This window comes from Hyla sarda, chromosome 6 (genome assembly GCF_029499605.1).
Source record: "Hyla sarda isolate aHylSar1 chromosome 6, aHylSar1.hap1, whole genome shotgun sequence".
In the NCBI taxonomy this organism is placed as follows: Eukaryota; Metazoa; Chordata; class Amphibia; order Anura; family Hylidae; genus Hyla; species Hyla sarda.
Window position 1 is genome coordinate 261,647,455 of NC_079194.1, and position 21,469 is coordinate 261,668,923.

The window sequence follows — 21,469 nt, forward strand, 5'->3', positions numbered from 1 at the left end:
AAAGGTGAAGAGTATGGTGCAGTGTGTTCACTCAGTGAGTTAACACCCATTGAGTTTCGGCACCTCAGGGTCACCACTCCCCGAGGCACAGAAGTACCTCGGCTCTACACCCCTCTACCTCATGGCGAGACCCGGAGGAAGCAGGTCACAACGGGGCAGCCGTCGAGCCGATTCCTCCAAACCAGCCCCGGAACGCCCTGGTACACCTGCTCCCTACCATGCAGCACCCATCCCCACCAGATCCATACTGGCATTGCCTGCCACCAGCATTAAACTGATAAGAACAGATACTACACTTGATCTTAGCCAAAAGGCTGAGAAGCTATTATGTGCCAGAAATATGTCACTACATTATTGGCATCAAACTAAATTAGTGAAATTCCCTTGGCTATGATTAACATCAGGCGATGATTTTGTACATTATCAGATAAGGCTACATCTTCTAGTTTGTCACATGGCAGTCAACATGATAGAAGTTATTCACATCTTTATATGTTAGACTTTACTGTACTAAAAGATTTAGCCGTCTTCTGTGTGTTTTCAGGTCCAGACTTGGAGGAAGAAGTTGAAATGGTTTCTATAAGATCTGTCACCTAAACCCAAGGATCAGGTTTGTTTAAGTGGTGCTCATCTCCATAAGTCCAAGTCTAGTCTATTGAAGAGACATTCACCATCTCCCTTTGGTTACACAGATTTTGTTTTAGACAAAGAGCCATTAGACAAAGAGCCTCTTCAGAGATCTCCAGCAAGGGATCCTCAGGTCCGGTTGTTAGTTTTCCTTCTGGCATGTAGAAAGGCGGTAATATTCAGCGGGCTATCTTCATCCCTAAAATGGTATACATTCATCACTGAAGATATGGCTGACTTTGTAGCAGTTTGACCGTATCAAAGAAATCCAGTTCTGATCCATACAAGAAACCAAAAACCAGTCCATACTACAAGTATATTATGATTCAGCAAAGTTTATCTTAGAATCTTAATGCTACATATATGAAGATCTTATGTGACAGAAGAGACTATACCATCATAGTATGACTTGAACTTCTTTTATTTCTAGTAGATTGTAGAATCTAGAAGATCCGGAAATAGTCTGGTGCCTCTGAGTTTAACAGGGTATTGGAGAGGTTGCACCTCCTCAGGATGCCGATCAACCAGGGCGAGATGTTCTCTGTTAGTGAAATTGTTTTCCACCAATGTTCTTTGTTAAGAAATCTTACAGAAGATCTCCGCTGAATTCATTGTGATGGTCATCCTGTCTGCTTTTCAGAGTCTGCTTTTTCAAATCATTGAGTATTTGAGAGAGAATTTTTGTAAACTTCTTATGCATCAAGATTTGCTGTAGACAAGATTCCTATTTTCACAAAAGAGATGGTGCGGTGTGGAATCTGTGTTGGCAGATGGATACTTCGTCCAGTCCGGATGGCTCTAAATTTATGAGCTCACCTTTCTGAAGGCAGCTCTGGTGGAAACACGTTTATATAAGGGTTAATTTGGTGACTTGCTGGGACTACTAGTGGATACCCAGAGGTCTTGCGGCCTTAACCCTTGCACCATCACACTCTCTCTAGCGTCTTGGCTGGACCAATAGGGTGTGATCGTGACAGGAGGCTCTTGTCTTGTCCTAAACAAAGCGTTGACTAGCTGAGATCAGCAAACTTTTTGTCCTTCCCGGCCAGAAGAGGTTGAAGTTCATAGATCTGAGGTGGAGTTAATGTTCTTCCATCTCTTAAATTTGAGCAAAAAAAAAAAAAAAAAAAATATATATATATATATATATATACACAGGATTTTTTTCTTTTTCCCAGATTCTTCAGATTGTTCTGTCAGTTCAACTTCCTCCTGACCGCAAATTTTGAGTCTGTAATGCAGCCTTCTGGTCCACACTGTTCGTATTAAATTCTCGAGTATAGGCTTAGAATTCAGCCTTTGATGCTATTGTCATTTAAGATTTACCCTCCCTATTGGTTTCTATTTTAGATCCCATCTGAGTGCTGCCTTAGGACGAATAGGAAAAACAAAATTGTTCTTACCTGTAATTTTGATTTCCTTGAGTCCTAAGGCAGCACACAAATACCCTCCCAATACTATTTTTTTCTGTAATTCGTCTCTATTTTAATACACAGATGTGATCTGTAGGATCACAGGTCAGCAATTAACTATGCTAATTTCTTCATTATCTTGATAGGTGGACGGTCCTAGGGTGGAGTCTGGGGGATGAAATATCCCATCTGAGTGCTGCCTATATATAAAAAAGACAATCATTGAGCCCAAAAGAAACAATAGAAACTGAGAAGATATCTCACAATCAATGTGTTCAGATGCTACTCAACAAAAAGAAAGGGAAAAATGGTGCTATAGGCTGTAATGAAATAAGATAATTCTGTAAAAGATCTCATGTAGAGTGTCACAGAGGACAAGAAAATATATAAACTGCAACTTACTGGTTTAGTGTAGAGTAAATGATGAGCATCAGAGCTCAGAAATGGCAGCTAGCAAATAAGCCAGATAAAGCTATTGGGCTTGTGTGAAGAGGTAATAGGTATGAGAACTCACATATGGCATCCAGCAGACAGATAGGATAGAGCCAATGGGCTGTAAATTAACAGAAGCGCCTATTAGTACAGGTGAAGCCAGCATACATTATGCCCATGTGGCGAAGCCTTTCCATGTACTAACATGGTGCCCAGATGAATAGGAGGATGGTGAGATAGTGGCCGTGAGTAAGTCTGGAGATGCTGCTGGAATAATGCAGCGTATATCCGGCGCTTAAATGGTCCAATACAGCGCATCTATGCACCGCACTTCCGGTCCTGTGGAACACATATCGATGTCCCTTCCAGTCTGGAGGAACGCATATTTGTGTCACTTCCGGTTAGGTGGAACGCAAGCTGCGCTACACCACTGGGACTTGCTGTATCCTGCGCTAAGGCTAAAAAACAGAGCCAGCTGTGCCAGAACCAGAGGATAATCGCTTCTCGGCCTTTTGGCTAAGATCAAGTGTAGTATCTGTTCTTATCAGTTTTCATGCTGGTGGGGATGGATGCTGCATGGAGGATGCAGGTGTACCAGGGCTTTCCGGGGCTGGTTCTGAGGAATCAGCTCGACGGCTGCCCCGATGTGACCTGTTCCCTCCGGGTCTCGCCATGAGGCTGAGAGGGTCTAGAGCCGAGGTACTTTTGTGCCTCGGGGAGTGGTGACCCCGAGGTGCCGAAACTCACTGGGAGAATAGACTCACTGAGTTGAAGCACGGGCACCATAATCTCTTCACCTTGTGGCACTCACCTCTTGATTCCCGGCCTTCTGGCTAGGATCAGAGAAATTTTTTATAGATCCGGCCAGATGTCCGGGCAGTATATCTGCACACATTCACTTATTTATTCATTTTTTTGTCTCACTGTGTCACTTTTTGCGTGTTGTGTGTTCACAGGATTTGTCAGGATGCGGTAGCCCTTCTGGGTGTCCCTCCTGGCGGTCTAGGGGAGGTGTGTGTGGCCATTAGGTTCCGCACCTCCCTGCAAACACCCCGGGTACTCCTGCTTTGGCAGGGTACCTACCGCAATCGGCTCTGCGGGCAGATACCTTGGCTAACGCCAAGGGGGATGCCGGGAGCATTTGTGGTCCCCTAGTAGCTTCGGCGAAAAGGGACATCGAACCTGGAACCTCGCAGGTACCTTTTGGTCCGGAGGCGAAGGGTAAGGTTTGTTGGGGGGCCTCTCTCCTATCGGAGAAGGGCTTGCGATAGACCGCATCCTTTGTGCACGTTTTTTTAGTGTAACACGTTTGCACTTTTTCTTGCACTTTGGGTGAATCGAAAGCACGTTCCTCGGCTTTAGATAAAAAAAAAAAAAAAAAAAAAAAAAAAAGAGGATAATAACACCAGATCATTTGATAAATGACCATATACTTGCTAAATAACAATAAAAACGCAAATATGTATATGGACTAGGTAGATAGACCTGTACCATAATAAAGAAAGAAAAAATTGATTAAAAAAAAATTTTTTAGTTTATCAAATTATTTAGTATATAAAATGGATATGATGACAATAGCAATAATGCTGTGGCCTTGATGACCACAACTTGAATGAGAAGTCAAAGGTACTGCTTAGGACTTGACATCTAAAAAACCAGGCCTACAAAGATACAAAAGTAAATAATGGGGTTGGTACGAGCCAAACCTGATAGCATAAAATGTGAATAATGGCATAGATAATTGACACTGAGGAGATAGAAAATGAAATAGGGGAAGAAAAGTAATGATGCAAAGGATAGGGCATCATTCAAGCCAAGGGGAGTTACAGTTTTTAGGCTGCATTCACACCACGTTTTGTACATTTGGGTGCCGGATCCGGCGGGGGGAGGGGCAAACCAGGCACTCCCATGCCCCAGCCGTATCAGCCCGTGACTCCATTTACTTTAATAATCCGACCAGAGTCAAACGGTGACTGCGGTCGGCTCAGTTTTGACCCGTATGTGGTTTCCTGACCGGACCTAAAACTGTAGTATACTACGGTTTTAGGTCCGGTCCAAAACCGGCTGGGGGTACGGGAGTGCCTGGTTTGCCCCTCCCCCCGCCGGATCCGGCACCCGTATGTACAAAACGTGGTGTGAATGCAGCCTAAGTCGGTGTATCCACCTTGCTTCCATTTGGAGGAGTTGTAGATCAATATTACCTCCTCTAATATCCATTTTTAATGTTTCAATGGCTTGGAAAGATGTTCAAGGGGGAGTCAGCATGATGGAGGAGCATGTGGTTAGATAGGCTTTTATCCCTTCTATTCTTGATATCACCCACATGTTCTAAGACACGGTGTCTTAGTTCTCTGTGGGTTTTTCCCACATACCCTTTTGGGCAAGGGCATGTGGCCGAATAGATTAATCCTACGGTCTTTCAGTTGGCGTACTTGAAGTTTCTAAATTCATGGTTGTCTGTGTATCTTTTGAAGGTTTTGGACACTTCAATAAAATCACATGCCTTACAACTGCCACACCTGAATGTCCCTGTGATGTTATGATCCAACCAGGTTGATTTTTTTAGGAGGTGTAAAATGACTATGGACTAGGAGATCGTTTTTAGATTCTTTTCTCTCCTATGGGTGATGACTTCCCTGTCTTCCACGAATTGGCCCACGAGTGGGTTAGATTTTAGAATGGGAAAATATTGGCTAATAATAGACTGTATATCATTAGAAGCCACATCAAATGTGGCAATGATCCGTAATGGAGTGGTGTTGACTGAATCAAGATCCCTAGGTTGTAGGAGTTGGGCTCTGTCCGTTTGTTGCGCTTGTCTTAAAATATTATTCTTTCTTTGAATCTTGTTTTCATTGTTTGGGCTTCTACTTTAAATGCTTGTTCAGAGGAGCAATTTCTTTGGATGCGGTAATATTGTCCCTTTGGGATGCCTCATTTTAATGGTGTCGGATGGTGCTTTCCCACCTTAACAAATTATTCCCTGCAGTTGGTTTTCTAAAGACTCTGTTGTTAATACCTCCATGGTTATTTATTTCGAGAACGACATCCAAGAAATTCTGAGTATTTTTGTTTATTTCGTGGTTGAACTTGAGGCCTATCTGCGCAACAAAGGGACAGAGCCCAACTCCTACAACCTAGGGATCTTGATTCAGTCAACACCACTCCATTACGGATCATTGCCACATTTGGTGTGGTCTATTATTAACCAATATTGGCCCATTCTAAAATCTGATCCACACATGGGCCAATTCATGGAAGACAGGGCAGTCATCACCTATAGGAGAGCAAAGAATCTAAACGATCTCCTAGTCCATAGTCATTTTACACCCCCTAAAAAATCAACCTGATTGGATCATAACATCACAGGGACATTCAGGTGTTGCAGTTGTAAGGAATGTGATTTTATTAAAGTGTCCAAAATTTTCAAAAGATACAGACAACCATGAATTTAGAAACTTCAAGTATGCCAACTGCAAGACCAATGGAGTAATCTATTTGGCCACATGTCCTTGCCCAAAAGAGAACTAAGACGCTGTGTCTTAGAACATGTGGGTGATGTGGGTATGGGATGACTACGACACATAGCGAGGACACCTACAACAAAATAACAAAAACGACAAAAAGGTTGAAGGGGATCATGCAGATCGTTTCTCTAGTCTGTTTATTTAATTTTACATATTACTTTTATTTCCTTTTAACTTTTTTTTGTTTTTTCTTCTTTCACTTTTAACGTCTCTTTTTTCTTTTTCTCTTTCTTTTTTCTTTATTTACAATGGATTATACATAGCAAGGTTGTTATAATGGTCACGTAGAAAAGCTAGTTTATCATGGGAAGAATGGTATGTTCAATTTACTTTTTATTGACTGAATTAACTAAGTGTTAAATAATAACCTGAATTGTATATTGAAACATAATTACAAGGCTGCTAATTGAAATTGTGAAACCACAACTTTGCTATATATACTTGACATTGATAAGTTATGAGTTCTATTATTGTCTTTATACCTTATCTCTATTTTGCTTTTCTTTCAATTTTGTAAAATTAAAAATTTACAAATAAACAGTTATATATATATATATATATATATATATATATATATATATATATATATATATAATCAAGAATTGAAGGGATAAAACCCTATCTAACCACATGCACCTCCATCTTGCTGACTCCCCCTTGAACATCTCTTTCCAAGCCATTGAAACATTAAAAATGGATATTAGAGGAGGTAATATTGATCGACAACTCCTCCAAATGGAAGCAAGGTGGATACACAGACTAAAAACTGTAACTCCCCTTGGCTCGAATGATGCCCTATCCTTTGTATAATTTATTTAATTTCATTATACATTTCTTCCCCTATTCTGTTTTCTATGTTCTCAGTGTCCAGTTGTTCATCAATTATCTTTGCCATTATCCACATTTTATGCCATCAGGCTGGGCTCGTACCAACCCCATTATCTACAGGGTGGGCCATTTATATGGATACACTTTAATAAAATGGGAATGGTTGGTGATATTAACTTCCTGTTTGTGGCACATTAGTATATGTGAGGGGGGAAACTTTTCAAGATGGGTGGTGACCATGGCGGCCATTTTGAAGTTGGCCATTTTGAATCCAACTTTTGTTTTTTCAATAGGAAGAGGGTCATGTGACACATTAAACTTATTGGGAATTTCACAAGAAAAACAATGATGTGCTTGGTTTTAACGTAACTTTATTCTTTCCTGAGTTATTTACAAGTTTCTGACCACTTATAAAATGTTTTCAATGTGCTGCCCATTGTGTTGGATTGTCAATGCAACCCTCTTCTCCCACTCTTCACACACTCATAGCAACACAGCAGGAGAAATGCTCGCACAGGCTTCCAGTATCCATAGTTTCAGGTGCTGCACATCTCGTATCTTCGCAGCATAGACAATTGCCTTCAGATGACCCCAAAGATAAAAGTCTAAGGGGGTCAGATCGGGAGACCTTGGGGGCCATTCAACTGGCCCACGATGACCAATCCACTTTCCAGGAAACTGTTAATCTAGGAATGCTCGAACCTGACACCCATAATGTGGTGGTGCACCATCTTGCTGGAAAAACTCAGGGAACGTGCCAGCTTCAGTGCATAAAGAGGGAAACACATCATCATGTAGCAATTTCGCATATCCAGTGGCCTTGAGGTTTTAATTGATGAAGAATGGCCCCACTATCTTTGTACCCCATATACCACACCATACCATCAATTTTTGTGTTCCAACAGTCTTGGAGGGATCTATCCAATGTGGGTTAGTGTCAGACCAATAACGGTGGTTTTGTTTGTTAACTTCACCATTCACATAAAAGTTTGCCTCATCACTGAAAAAAATTTTCTGCGTTTACTGAGGGTCCTGTTCCAATTTTTGTTTTGCCCATTCTGCAGCACCTGAAACTACGGATACTGGTAGCCTGTGCTAGCATTTCTCCTGCGGTGTTGCTATCAGTGTGTGAAGAGTGGGAGAAGAGGGTTGCATTGACAATCCAACACAATGGGAAGCACATTGAACACATTTTATAAGTGGTCAGAAACTTGTAAATAACTCATGAAAGAATAATGTTACATTAAAACCAAGCACGTCATTGTTTTTCTTGTGAAATTCCCAATAAGTTTGATGTGTCACATGACCCTCTTTCTATTGAAAAAACAAAAGTTGGATTCAAAATGGCCGACTTCAAAATGGCCACCATGGTCACCACCCATCTTGAAAAGTTTCCCCCCTCACATATACTAATGTGCCACAAACAGGAAGTTAATATCACTAACCATTCCCATTTTATTAAGGTGTATCCATATATATGGACCACCGTGTACTTTTGTTTCTTTGTAGGCCTGGTTTTTAGATGTCAAGTCCTAAGCAGTACCTTTTGACCTCTCACCCCTTATTCAAGTTGTGCTCATCAAGGCCAAACTATTATTGCTATTATCATCATATTCATTTTATATACTTACCAACCATCTTGCATAGATGCGCTGCATCAGGCCATTTATGTGCCGGATACGCAGCATTATTCCAGCGGCGTCTCCGGGCTCACTATCCTCCTATTCATCTGGACACCAGGTTAGTACATGGAATGGCTTCGCCACAAGGGCATAATATATGCTGGCTTCACCAAGGGCCCCTATGCCACTGTATTAATAGGCACTCTTGTTTATTTGCAGCACATTGGCTCTATCCTATCTGTCTGCTGGATGCCATATGTGAGCTCTCATCTGACTTTACACCAGCCCAATAGCTTAATCTGGCTTAACTGCTGGTTTCCATTTGAGATCTGATGCTCATCATTTACTCTACACCAGGTCAGTAAGTTGCAGTTTATATATTTTCTTGTCCTCTGTGTCACTCTACATTTGATCTGTTGTTACAGAGTTATCTTATTTCATTACAGCCTATAGCACCATTTTCCTATGAGTGGGATTTATCATTTGGCTCTGGATATATCTATGTTAGCCCTTCCTTTTTGGTAAGTGGCATCTGAACACATTGATTGCGATACATCTCAGTTTCTATTGTTTTTTTTGGGGGTCACTGATGGTCTTATTTGTATGTATATATATATAATATATATTGTGGTAAAGTGTACGGGAAAGTGGTGGATGGGGTGTATATTTCGCCTGGTTTCCTCAGCCAGCCACGATAAAGGAAATCCAGAAGGATATGCTGCTTTAGCAGAGCTAGTCTGCTTGGCCTCTTTTGTTTAACCCCTTCAGGACCAAGCCCATTTTGGCCTTAAGGACCAGAGCGTTTTTTGCACATCTGACCACTGTCACTTTAAACATTAATAACTCTGGAATGCTTTTAGTTATCATTCTGATTCCGAGATTGTTTTTTCGTGACATATTCTACTTTAACATGGTGGTAAAATTTTGTGGTAACTTGCATCCTTTCCTTGTGAAAAATCCTAAAATTTGATGAAAAATTAGAAAATGTTGCATTTTTCTAACTTTGAAGCTCTCTGCTTGTAAGGAAAATGTATATTACAAATAAAAAATTTTTTTATTCACATATGCAATATGTCTACTTTATGTTTGCATCATAAAAGTGACGAGTTTTTACTTTTGGAAGACAGTTCAGCAGCAATTTTCCAATTTTTCACAAAATTTTCAAACTCACTATTTTTCAGGGACCAGTTCAGGTTTGAAGTGGATTTGAAGGGTCTTCATATTAGAAATACCCCACAAAAGACCCCATTATAAAAACTGCACCCCCCAAAGTATTCAAAATGACATCCAGTCATCATTTTAACCCTTTAGGTGTTTCACAGGAATAGAAGCAAAGTGAAGGAGAAAATTCACAATCTTCATTTTTTACACTCGCATGTTCTTGTAGACCCAATTTTTGAATTATTACAAGGGGTAAAAGGAGAAAATGTATACTTATATTTGTAGCCCAATTTCTCTTGAGTAAGCACATACCTCATATGTCTATGTAAAGTGTTTGGCGGGCGCAGTAGAGGGCTCAGAAGGGAAAGAGCGACAAGGGGATTTTGGAGAGTACGTTTTTCTGAAATGATTTTTGGGGGGCATGTTGCATTTAGGAAGCCCCTATGGTGCCAGAACAGCAAAAAACCCTCACATGGCATACCATTTTGGAAACTAGACCCCTTGAGGAACGTAATAAGGAATAAAGTGAGCCTTAATACCCCACAGGTGTTTCACGACTTTTGCATATGTAAAAAAATATATATTTTTTTTCACTAAAATGTGTGTTTCCCCCCAAATTTCAAATTTTTCCAAGGGTTAATAGCAGAAAATACCCCCCAAAATTTGTAACCCCATCTCTTCTGAGTATGGAGGTACCCCATAAGTTGACCTGAAGTGCACTATGGGCGAACTACAATGCTCAGAAGAGAAGGAGTCATATTTGGCTTTTTGAGAGCAAATTTTGCTCGGGGAGCATGTCGCATTTAGGAAGCCCCTATGGTGCCAGGACAGCAAAAAAAAGAACACATGGCATATCATTTTGGAAACTAGACCCCTTGAGGAACGTAACAAGGGGTACAGTTAGCATTTGCCCCCCACTGGTGTCTGACAGATCTTTGGAACAGTGGGCTGTACAAGTTTTCATTTTCACGGACCACTGTTCCAAAGATCAGTCAGACACCTGTGGGGGGTAAATTCTCACTGCACCCCTCATTACATTCCGTGAGGGGTGTCGTTTCCGAAATGGGGTCACATGTGGGGTTTTGTTTTTTTTGCGTTTGTCAAAACCGCTGTAACAATCAGCCACCCCTGTGCAAATCACCTCAAATGTACATGGTGCGCTCTCCCTTCTGGGCCTTGTTGTGCGCCCCCAGAGCACTTTGCGCCCACATATGGAGTATCTCCGTAGTCGGGAGAAATTGCGTTAAAAAATTTGGGGGGCTTTTTTCCCTTTTACCTCTTGTGAAAATGTAAAGTATAGGGCAACATCAGCATGTTAGTGTAAAAAATTAAAATTTTTTACACTAACATTCTGGTGTAGACCCCAACATTTCCTTTTCATGAAGGGTTAAAGAAGAAAATACCCCCCAAACCTTGTAACGCAATTTCTCCCGAGTACGGCGATACCCCATATGTGACCCTAAACTGTTGCCTTGAAATACGACAGGGCTCCAAAGTGAGAGCGCCATGTGAATTTGAGGCCTAAATTAGGGACTTGCATTGGGGGGGACATAGGGGTATTCTACGCCAGTGATTCCCAAACAGGGTGCCTCCAGCTGTTGCAAAACTCCCAGCATGCGTGGACAGTCAACGGCTGTCCGGCAATACTGGGAGTTGTTGTTTTTCAACAGCTGGAGGCTCTGCTTTGGAAACAGTGTTGTACCGGACGTTCGTATTGGGGGAGGGGGGCTGTGTAGGGGTATGTGTATATGTAGTGTTTTTAACTTTTTATTTTATTTTGTGTAGGTGTAGTGTAGTGTTTTTAGGGTACAGTCACATGGGCGTGGGATTACAGCGAGTTTCCCAGCGCAAAATTTGCTGCATCTCAAACTTGCAGTGAGAAACCCACTGTAAAAGCCTCGCCCATGTGAATGTACCCTGTACATTCACAGGGGTGGGGGGTGCACCAGCTGTTGCAAAACCACAACTCCCAGCATGCATGGTCTGTTAGTGCATGCTGGGAGTTATAGTTTTGCAACAGCTGGAGGCACACAGGTTAGGAAACACTGAGTTAGAAACAATGTTTCCCAACCAGTGTGTCTCCAGTTGTTGCAAAACTACAACTCCCAGCATGCCCAGACAGCTGAAGGGCATGCTGGGAGTTGTAGTTCGGCAATATCTGAAGGGCCAGATGTTGCTGAACTAAAACTCCCAGCATGCCTGGACAGTCAGTGCATGCTGGGAGTTGTAGTTTTGCAACAGCTGGAAGAGCACAGATTGGAGACCATTATACAATGGTCTCCAAACTGGGGCCCTCCAGATGTTGCAAAACTACAACTCCCAGCATGCCCAGACAGCCAAAGGCTGTCTAGGCATGCTGGGAGTTGTAGTTTTCAGACTCCTAGAAGCAGCAGTGAAGTTCTTCACTGCTGCTTCTGAGGACCATATACTCACCTGTCGGTCCCGTCGCTGCTCGTCCACGTGGCCGGTCCCGCGCTGCTCCTCGGTCCCACCGCTGGTTCGGGTAAGGCTGCCGGTCCCCACGTGTTCCCCCACCTATGCCGCGAGCCCCCGCAGCCATCGTCCCCCGTTCTGCCCGACTTCCAGGGGTGGGCAGTGCGGGGGATCTGAACTTTCACCCTAGATCATTGTGATTGGTCCACAGGGACCAATCACAGTGATCGCTGACCAGGACCATCAATGGATGGTCCTGGGGGTGAAGCAGAAGTTGTCCCCTGCTGGAAACAGCGGGACTTCTGCCAGTTAACCCGTGCGATGCTGCGCATCGCCGGGTTAACTGAATGTCATTTATAAACGCCGGGATGCGCGAACGCACTGCACAACCCGGCGTTTATATATGCCATTCTGCGGGAAGGGGTTAAACTTCATGGTCTGGATTTCCTGGACTGGAGGGCAGGTTGGATGTGGGAGTGCTCCAGTCCACACACCTAGTGGAGAAACAGCCACAGCCAGAGCTGCAGCTCAAACCTACCAGGTCTGAACCTTCCTCTATGGACATTTGTGTGAGTTTGCTTGGGGCCAGACATTAGGCCCACAGTAGGATAGAGAGGTATCCTGATGTTTAGTTAGAGCCGGACAGGCTTAGGTTTTTTTTTTTTTTTTTTTTGCACTGTGCTTCATGCCTAAAATTCATTTCAATAAACATCCTCTTGGACATTTGAAACCTACTGCCTGTGTGAATACTGTCATTGCCGACCCCACCGCGTCAGCTGTTCCCTACAATATATATATATATATATATATATATATATATATGTATACCTTCAGGTCTTCCTACCTTAATTTTTGGTCCCCACCATGGACCTTTTAGGTCCTCGTTTGGTAATATTGGAGGACTACATTCGGTTGCCACATGTACAACAGTTTGATAGGATTAGTAAGCTGTTTTCCTGTCACGCTTTGTCACCATAGTTTCATACTATTCTATCAAGTGACACTGGTATTCAAGTGTTTCTTTCACAGTTGGCGTAAACCCCCTACAGAAGTCCAATTGGGACTACGTGCACTGGGATCTATCGGCTCTATGTATATCATGTTACATGAACCATTTTGCATATTAACCTGTGTGTGCAACCACTCCTTTGTCATTTGTTTTGTGACCTACCTCTGTGACTCAGTGATTTATCTGTCACACGTTTCGTCTGCTTGATGGACTTTCTCAAGGGACGCTGCGGTATTGTTTGGGTTGCGGTATTGAATATGTGTTATATGCACTGAATGTGTTAACTATCAATGTAAATTGTAAACACCCCCTAACTAGCACAGGTGTGCTCACCTGTAGACGGAAGGGGCTGGCTTCCTATATATTTGAGCTGTTAGTTAGTATTGGGTATATCAGCTGAAGAAGGCTAATCAGCCGAAACACATCCTGTTTATCGCAACTTTGCCTTAAAGATGTCTTCCGAATAAACACAGAGGTGCTTGAAGCATTACGTGAGTGCTGGGACCCTTTTATTTTGTTTGTCCTAAGATTTGTCCGCAAGCACAAGGGACGAGTGCTGACTCCTACTATTTACTCTTATATTTGGTTTCCGAACTGCCTGATAGGATCCAAAAGGAGAGACGCACTCTTTGACTTTCAGAACATAATTATATGAATTATAAACACCTCTCCACACCGGCAAAGGATCGGAGGTGGCAGAATGATACTGCACCCCCACAAGTGACTCCATGTGGACTCCGAGAAATATGTATTAGCTGGACCAGGGACCACTCTGATCGGTCCCTGATCGGTATACATCGGCATCACTTTTTTGACAGGATGCTGACGGATACCTCTAACATACTGCAGAAATGCAGTATGAATGGGGCCTTTGTAAAAAAAAAAAAAAATTTTTATAAGGGTAGGGTCACATGGAGCGCATCCGCAGCATATTTACACTGCGGTTCCGCCGCTGGCAGTCACAAGTGCGAGCTCACTGTTGCAGCTTGATAGCTCAGTGTGTCAGCTCGTAACTGCTGGTGGAAAAAAGGCCACCGCTACGAGCAGACACACAGAGCCACCCAGACGCAGCAGGGAGCTCGCTCTTGTGACTGCCATCGGCGCATTCGCAGCATATTTCACATGTGACCCTACACTGTGTGACCCTACACTTTATGTATTTTTATTTATTTAATAAATGTATGTTTTTTTTGTGGTTTACACTTTTGTTACTTTTTTTTTTTTTTTTTAAATGACACTTTTTCTTATAAAAATGTTTTTTTTTTACACTTTTTTTTTTTTTAAATCCTTTGGAATACTTAGTATTCCAAAGCAGTGCAGTAATATGCTGCCTGTCAGTTTTACACTGGCAGGCAGAATATGAGGACATGCCTCTGGCATGTCCTCATGCAGGCAATTACCAAGGCAGACCTGGGGGTCTTTGTGAGACCCCCAGTTGCCCAGGTGAGCACCAACACCCTGCGATCATTGCAGGGTGCTGATAGGAGAGACACAGAGGGAGCCCCCTCCCTCTTTCAAAATCCTTACAGCTCGTGGTCGCTATACTTAAGTCCCGATAGTGTGACAGGCCCCCGCCTGCTGGGGATCAGATACAACACCCCAAAAACGCGTTGCGGGTTGCTACAGGGGAGACAGAGGAAGCTCCCTCCCTCTGTCAAACCACTTACTGCCTGTGGTCACTTCTGACAGAGACAAAAAGTTTACTTTGGTCCCAGCTGTGTGATACAGACGAGACCCTGACACAATTTTGTGGGTACACTGGGCAGTACCAACGAGATCCATGGACATGTATACTCGTCCTGGTGCGGGAACGTGCATCATGGAGCCAAATGGAGGCCTTAGAGGCCCGTTGCCAAATGATCTGCCATTGGGGAAGTGTGATGGTGGTGTTCAAGACCTCCTCCCAACAACTCATGGGATGGGGACTCCTGTGCAGTGGAGCGTTAATAATAGGATAAATGTCCGAGAGAAGGCCCTTCATCTGCGTGCCAGAATGGCATAACAGCTCAAAGGCCATAGGTAAGGAGACCACATGAGTACCCAGGGCAGACAACATAAAGTGCCTAAGCTGGAGATAATGGAGTCATTCGGAGGAGGGAAGACACATGCAAGAGACTAAGTCCTCAAAGAACAGTAGTGTGCGGGAAAGAGGGTCTACAATGTCAGCCCAACAGAAAAGCCGTCTACCCCCCATTCCTTAACCATGCATGAAGTCAAGCCCGGGGAGAAAGCAAGATGGTAAAGAAGTGAAGAGATAGTGCCAAGGGACTGGCGCAAGGCTAATGTGGTACCAATCTTCAAGAAGGGCTCTAGGTCTTCGCCAGGCAATTATAGACCGGTAAGTCTAACGTGCATTGTGGGTAAATTGTTTGAAGGACTTATAAGGGATTACATACAGGAATACATAGGGGATAATAATATTATAAGTGATAGCCAGCATGGGTTTACTAAGGATAGAAATTTTCAAACTAATCTAATTTGCTTTTATGAAGAGGTGAGTAGAAGCCTTGACAGAGGAATGGCTGTGGATATAGTGTTTCTGGATTTTGCCAAAGTGTTTGATACTGTCCCTCACAGACATCTGACAGGTAAGTTAAGGTCCTTGGGCTTGGAAACTTTAGTTTGTAACTGGATTGAACACTGGCTCATGGATCGTACCCAGAGAGTGGTGGTAAATGATTCGTACTCTGATTGGTCCCCGGTTATTAGTGGTGTACCCCAAGGTTCAGTACTGGGCCCGCTGCTGTTTAATTTATTTATCAATGATATAGAGGATGGTATTAACAGCTCTGTTTCTATCTTTGCAGATGACACCAAGCTTTGTAGCAAGGTACAGTCTATAGAGGATGTGCATAAGTTACAAGATGACTTGGATAGACTAAGTGTCTGGGCATCCACTTGGCAAATGAGGTTCAATGTGGATAAATGTAAAGTTATGCATCTGGGTACTAATAACCTGCATGCGTCGTATGTCTTAGGGGGGATTAAACTGGCAGAGTCACTGGTAGAGAAGGATCTGGGTGTACTTGTAGATCACAGACTACAAAATAGCATGCAATGTCAGGCTGCTGCTTCCAAAGCCGGCAGGATATTGTCATGTATAAAAAGAGGCATGGACTCGAGGGGCAGGGACATAATACTCCCCCTTTATAAAGCATTGGTACGGCCTCACCTGGAATATGCTGTTCAGTTTTGGTCGCCTGTTCATAAAAGGGACACTGCGGAGTTGGAAAGGGTGCAGAGACGCGCGACTAAACTAATATGGGGCATGGAACATCTTAGCTATGAGGAGCGATTAAAGGAGTTACAATTGTTTAGTCTTGAGAAGAGACGTTTAAGGGGGGATATGATAAACGTATATAAGTATATAAATGGCCCATACAAAAAATATGGAGAAAAACTGTTCCAGGTTAAACCCCCCCAAAGGACGAGGGGGCACTCCCTCCGTCTGGAGAAGAAAAGGTTTAGTCTAAAGGGGCGGCACGCCTTCTTTACCGTGAGGACTGTGAATTTATGGAACGGTCTACCTCAGGAACTGGTCACAGCAGGAACAATTAACAGCTTTAAAGCAGGGTTAGATACATTCCTGGAACAAAATAACATTAATGCTTATGCAGAATTATAAAACTACATCCCGTTCCCTTATCCCCTTACATCCTTCCCTTCAATCCCCTGGTTGGACTTGATGGACGTATGTCTTTTTTCAACCAACCATACTAACTAACTAACTATGAAAGGAGTTTAAATTTCTTGGAGAAATACCCCACACACATAGCGAAAAAGAAAACAGTAGACAGTAGTTAGTAGTATAGAGAGAGGAGTAATGAGAGGTGAGGTGAACACCAAGATAGCTAATAGCTGAGGGAGACCGGCAAAAAGAATAGACAGCTCGTAACTGAGCGGAAAGGGAGGGAGGCAGACCCGCCTCAGGGGGAAAACAACTGAGGCGGGTTGCCAACATTTTAGAGAATAACTATGGTCAGTATTGAGCATGGCTATAGGCCTATAGCTGGAGCAGTCATGCCGGTCCTTGCCTGGTTTAGGGAGGAGGGTAAAAAAAAAGAGTGCAAAAAGGTCTGCTAGATCCCCTCTCCCCCCCCCCCCCCCCAAGAAATAGTTAAAAAGATAAACAAGATGAGGAAGGAGAAGAGTGGAAAAGGTCTTGTAATATAAATAGGTGAAACTGTCTGACCCGGGGGGAACAGCCCGAAGGTAAGGATTTAAGAATCTCGGTCACCTCGTCAGGCGTGATCGGGGCATTCAAAGAGGCCTGGTCAGATGCTGAGAGAGACCGCAAGTGGCACTCCGAAAGAAAAGTGTCCAACAGAGCATCACGTTCCCCAGGGTCAGAAGGCAGTTAGGAAGGGAGAGAGTATAACTTAGAATAGTAGTCCCGAAAAAGTAGTCCTGAGAAATGGCATCCGGGTGATAGTGAAGAGTGCCAGAGGGATCCTTCAAAGTCGAGGGCGTCTGGGCCACAGCACGATCTCGTAGGCGTCTAGCCAACATCAATTGGGCTTTGCTACCCTTCTCATAGAATCGCTGCTTTGCAAAGAGAAGCTGTTGTTCCACTGCTCTGACCTTAAGTTCTCTTAATTGGGCATGCGCCGCGACCTGACGTCTCAGCGCCGAAAGAGAAGGAGAAGAAAGTAAGGCAGCTTCAAGGTTGTGAATTTGAGTGCGCAGCTCCCGGGAACGAGCCAAGGCATCATGTTTCAGACGGAAGCCCAGAGCAATACAATGCCCCCGGATCACCGATTTATGGGCCTCCCAAATAACAGCCTGAGAGGGGTCCGATTCAATGGAAAATATTCAGTAATAAAAGCCTGGATCGATTCCCGGGAGAGCAAAGATTTGAGTAGAGAATCATTAAGCCGCCAGTGGCAGCGCCTAGGAAGGGAGGCGAAAGGAGAAAAAGACAGAAGAACTGGACTGTGATCAGACTAGGAGATTGGGCCAAGGGAAGCAGAGGAGGACATGCGTACCATAGGAAGATTGCCAAAGAAATAGTCTATACGGCTATGTAAATTAAGCGGGTGGGAGTAAAACGAGAAAGACCTATCAGTGGGATGATTGATGCTCCACAGGTCATACAGGGAAGAGGAGCAAATCAAACGACGGAACAAAGAAGCGAGACGCAATTGGGAAGGGGCGTCAGGGAATTAAGAGGGGAATGATGGTCCATAGAGGGGGGAAAAAAAATGAGGTTAAAATCACCACCCATGGGCCAAGCCGAATGGGGAAATTTATGTAAGTGAGCAAGGACCCGGCGCAAAAATGGGATTTGGGAGGTATTTGGTGCGTAGAGATTACAGAGAAGCAGGGGTTTACCACCAAGGGAGCCCTCCACTATGATGTACCCTCCCTGGGGATCAGTAAAGGCAGAGGAGACCTGGACGGGACCGGATCGGGAAACCAGAATTGCTACCCCAGCCGACTTTCTACCCGAAGAGGCTGAGAAAGCAAACAGGTAGAGATGAGTCAGAAATTGGAAAGAACCGGAATGGTCTAAGTGTCAAAGGGTTTGAGATGCCCTAGTCCATCACCTGAGGTGCAGGGATATCCAATGCTGAGCAGAATGATGGAATATCAGAGTGTGAGAGCTGGACAGCAGAGCCTTCATCTTTACGGGCTTGCAAGGCAAAAGGGAAACTCCAGCAATAGGGGACTTGATGAGTTCGCGGAACAGCCAAAAGAGGATGTAGAAGGTGTCGTTTCCAAAGGGTGATCCAGGAAAGGTCCTGATATAGCTGGATAGGAGCGCCATAAAAATTCTGCAGGAAGCGGGCCTTAGCCAGAATAGCTTCCTTAAGTTGAAAGTCATTCACACAACAAATTACATCCCTGGGTGGGCCATTGGAGGGCTTGGACCTGTCCAATTTGATTTTATGGGACGGGGGTTCGCCCAGGATGAGGTTAAAGACTGCTTCCAGGGTAGCATGAAGATCTTCCTCCCCTGTGGCTTCGGGGAGACCCCCGCACTCGGATATGGTTACAGTGCCCCCTATTGTCCAGGTCCTCCACATGGTTATGCAAATCACAAAGAAACTCTGACTGTATCGTAGAGTGAAGCTGAGCAACAGAGGCCCTGGTGGAGTCATGGGTCTCCCCTAGGTTCTCAACTCTATCCGAAACATGTTGCAAGTCCTGACAGAGAGAAGAGATTTCAGCCCGATATGCATCCTTAACCTCAGAGATCAAAGAGCGGAAATCTTCTTTAGTTGGAATTTGTGAAACAAAAGGACACAGATCCAGGGGAGTAGGCATAGGAGCGGGGATCCCGGAGCATTCCAGATCTGCCTTGGACAGAGTGTCCAAGGAGGACCTCCCACTCTCCGGAGCAAGGGTTGCAGAGGCCGCTGTTGACAATAATGGGTCCCTCACAGGCACAGGGCCAGAAGTCCCTGGAGATAGTCTGACTGACAGTGGACATATCCCGCAGGGGCTTGGGAGCACAAGACATAAAATGTGAGGGGCTGGTAGATGAAATGTCCAGGACAACTCCGGGGGGGGGGGGGGGGGGGGGGTAGATGAGGCAGGGTTGGAGGAGTTGAGGGAAGAGGCCCAGTCCAGCCTAGCAGTCAGGCGGTCCACAGGTGAGGCCAGAGGGGCATGAGTGGCAATAAAGACAGGCAGGCTCGATGCAGTGGGCTGAGGAGTGGGGGAATCCCTAACAATGGCCACCCAAGAGAGGGGCTGTCCATCTGAGGCCCCCTTATGCTGAGGGTCCAGTGGGGAAGGAGGCTGCAGGAGAGAGGTGGAATTCGCCCTCCCAGGGCTGTCAGCCACTTGCTCAGGGGTCTAGGTAGACAGGAGGGCCCCCCACCGTACCTGCAGTGGCGGATGCAGCACTGGAGGACAGGTCTTGCAGGAGCCCTCCGGATTGCAGGAGTCGTCTCTGCAAGCAGTTCCCCACAGCGCTGAAGCGAGAGGAGGCAGCGGTAAAGCAGGGAGCGTCCGGCTGGAGGAAGGGTGAGAGGTGGGACCAGAGGCTGTGTGCAGAGGTACTTCTGAATGCCGCAGGGCACAGGAGGAGGTTGCTTGGTAGTAGGGGGTCTCCTAGGAGGCTTGCGGGAGGTTTTCCCCATAAGTCAACTGGCGGTCAGGGCATTTAAGAGCGGGCAGAGGGCCTCGTGGTGAAGGAGCTCCTGTACTATGGCGCCATCTTCCATGGCACCTCACCACGCCCCTTCGACAATGTGATTTTGAAGAGTGAGTTTTTCTGAAATGGTTTTTGGGGGGCATGTCACATTTAGGAAGCCCCTATGGTGCCAGAACAGCAAAAAAGAAACACATGGCACACTATTTTGGCAACTACACCCCTCAAGGAACGTACAAGGGGTACAGTGAGCCTTAACACCCCACTGGTGTTTGATGACTTTTCGTTAAAGTTGGATGTGTAAATTACATTATTTTTTTTTTCACTAAATGCTCGTGTTACCCCCAATTTTTTATTTTCACAAGGGGTAATAGGAGATATTTTCACAAGGGGTAATAGGAGAAAAAAAGTCTCACAAAATGTTTAACCCCGTTCCTTCTGAGTATGGAAATATGTGCATGTAAAGTGTTCTGCGGACAAACTACAATGCGCAGAAGAGAAGGAGCGCCATTGGGAATTTGGAGAGAGAATTTGTTTGGAATGGAAGTCGGGAGCATTTACAAATCCCCCGTGGTGCCAGAACAGTGGACCCCCCCCCACATGTGACCCCATTTTGGAAACTACACCCCCCACAGAATTCAATAAGGGGTGCAGTGAGCATTTAGACCCCACTGGTGTTTTTGACAGATCTTTGGAACAGTGGGCTGTGCAAATGAAAAATAAAATTTTTCCTTTTCATGGACCACTGTTCAAAAAATCTGTCAGACACCTGTGGGGCGTAAATGTTCACTGTACCCCTTATTACATTCCGTGGGGGGTGTAGTTTCCAAAGTGGGGTCACGTGTGTGTGGGGGGTCCACTGTTTTGCCACCATGGGGGCTTTGTAAACGCACATGACCTTCAATTCCAGACACATTCTCTCTCCATAAGCCCAATAGCACTCCTTCTCTTCTGAGCATTGTAGTGCGCCGCAGAGCACTTTATATTCACATATGGGGTATTTCCATACTCAGAAGAAATGGGGTTACAAATTTTGCGGGGCTTTTTTCCTATTATGCCTTGAGAAAATGAAAAATTTGGGATAACACCAGCATTTTAGTGAAAAAAATTTAAAAAATTTCACTTTCACGTCCAACTTTAACGAAAATTCTTCAAACACCTGTGGGGTGTTAAGGCTCACTATACCCCTTTTTACATTCTGTGAGGGGTGTATTTTCCAAAATGGGGTCACATGTGAGTGTTTTTTTTTTGTGTGTTTATGTCAGAATCCCTGTATGATCAGCCACCCCTGTGCAAATCACTTCAAATGTACATGGTGC

General features: G+C 44.4%; 1 protein-coding gene and 2 pseudogenes across 12 annotated transcripts in view; 1 reads left to right on the forward strand and 2 right to left on the reverse strand.

Annotated features, from left to right (window-relative positions):
- The window catches only part of IRF7 (interferon regulatory factor 7), a 207,756-nt gene that overhangs the window by 118,632 nt on the left and 67,655 nt on the right, over positions 1–21,469 (reverse strand). The window lies entirely within an intron of this gene.
- LOC130278159 (U2 spliceosomal RNA) lies at positions 236–326 on the reverse strand (annotated as a pseudogene).
- On the forward strand, positions 2,968–3,077 carry LOC130278343 (U2 spliceosomal RNA; annotated as a pseudogene).